We start from the raw sequence: 2361 nt of genomic DNA on the forward strand, positions 1-2361 counted from the left end.
TAAACTTTATATATTTTGTGTGTGTGTGTGTGTGTGTGTGTGTGTGTGTGATGTGTGTCTGAGTATAGATGCTCACCTGCCATGGTGTGTGTATGGGAAGTCAGAGAACAATCTCAGGTGTCAGACAATCCTCACCTTTCTGTTTGGGGTAGGGCTGTGGATGTTAACTTTCTTCATGTTGCAGACAAGCCGGTCTGAAAACTTCCAGGGTTCCTCCTGGCTCTGCCTCCCATCTTGCTGTAGGAACCCTGGGATTACAGACAGGTGTTACCACATCCATCTTTTTTACATGGGTTCTGGAGATTCTAACTCAGGTCCACACATTTGCATGATAAGCAACCCTGCCCCAAACAGAAAGGTGAGGATTGACACTGAGCCATCTCTCAAACTCCAAGGAGACCTGGTGCTGAAGAGTTAGAAATGGCAGGACAAATAGACTTTCCACTGAAAACCCTTTCATATACACCTGTTCTAAGATTAAATAGAGACATAAATAGGCAACAAATATATTTCCATATAATTTTGGAAGAAGATCAAAATGAGAAGATTTGTACAACCTGATGCTGAGATTTATCATACAACTAAAATATTCAAGATAGTGTAACATTGGTTTAAGGCCATATATAAAGATCAATGGAACAGATTTAGAATCCAGAAATAGACCAACGGATATATGGCCAATTGATTTTTGATGAAGATATTAAGTAACTTATTTTAACCATTAGTTTTCCACTGAAAAAAGATGAACTTTGACACCTACCTAATGTGATACACCAAAAATTAACTCAAGATGAATCTTGGACCTAAATATAAAAGCCAAAATAGTAAAACTGAAAGAAGATAGAATAAGATCATTGTGACTTTGGGTAGGCAAAGATTTCTCAGGTAGGACAGAAAAATAAAACCATAAAGAAAAAAAACTGATAAAATAGACTTTGTCAAAGTGAAAACTTACACTTAAAAAACCCGAACTAATAAGTGGGGAAAAAGTCATAGAATGGGAGAATGCATATATAAGACATAACCTTTTTTTCATATTTTATGTGTATAAGTGTATTGCCTGCATGTATGTAAGTGTATCCATGTTGTGCAGTGTCCATGGAGGTCAGAAGAGGGCATTGGATGCCCTGGAACTAGATTTACGAATGATTGTTAGTTGCCGTGTGGGTGCTGGAAATCGAGCCCAGATCCTCTGCAAGAGCAACCAGTGCTCTCAATGGCTGAGCCATTTCTCCAGCTCTAAGACACAGCTCCTGTAAACACATTTTGCCCAAAATTATGGATAGAAAATTTTCAAAGAGACCGTTTGTCAAGACATAATGACTGGTAAGCAAGCGGAGAGATGTCCATCAGTAATAGTCATCAGGGAAATGTCAGTAAACTCACAGTGGGAATTAAGATTCAATGATCCCAAGGGCTGGCAAAGACAGGCAGCAGCTGTAATTCCCGAGTATTGGTCGTTGGAATGGCAAAAGTACTGCTCTTGGAATCACCGCACACTCCAGAAATCCCACTATTGGGCAGTTGCACAAGAGAAATGGAAACATGGTCACAAAAAAGCTGTGTCCTCAAATGCTGTATTCGTTTCCTGGGGTCACCTTTACCATTTACAAATTACAAAGAGAAACAAATGAAACAGCGCCTCCCCCCAACGGAGTGACTTTTAAATATCAAAATTTATCCTCTCACAATTTTAGAAGGATGGCAGTCCAAAACCTGAGTATTGGCAAAGCCTTGTTCTCTGCACACTCTAGGGGGACCCTGTTCCCTGATGTTGCCAGTCGTCTCTAGTACCCCCTTCCTTGGAGGCACTTGATTCTGGTCTGATTGGCATCTCTTGGCCTTCTTCTCCTTGTTTGCCTCTGTGTTTCTCTTCTTTTCTCATAAGAACACAGTCATATTGTGTTGAGGTCCCCCATAGTGAGTTCATCTGAACTGAACTATACTTAAAACATATTTTTTTATTAATTTTATGTGTATGAGTGTATTGCCTACATGTATATAAGTGCACCCATGCTGTGTAATGCCCGCAGAGGTCAGAGGGGGGTGTCAAATCCCCTGGAGTTATGGATGGTTGTTAGCTGCCCTGTAGGTGCTGGGAATTGAACCTGGGTCCTCTGCAAGGGCGGTCAGTGCTCTTAACTGTTGAGTCATCTCTCTAGCTCCTCAACTGGACTATACTTTAAAGATACTATTTTCAAATGAGATTATATCACATGTATCAGGGACTAACTCTTCCAACACATTATTTTTGGAGGACACATTCAACCCACAATAAATGTTGATAACAGCTTTATTGGAAATAATTTCTTATGCAAACAACTCAAATGCCCATCAACTGGTAATAGGTAACGAATTGTG

Source organism: Nannospalax galili, unplaced genomic scaffold (genome assembly GCF_000622305.1).
Source record: "Nannospalax galili isolate Female #2095 unplaced genomic scaffold, S.galili_v1.0 scaffold264, whole genome shotgun sequence".
NCBI lineage: Eukaryota > Metazoa > Chordata > Mammalia > Rodentia > Spalacidae > Nannospalax > Nannospalax galili.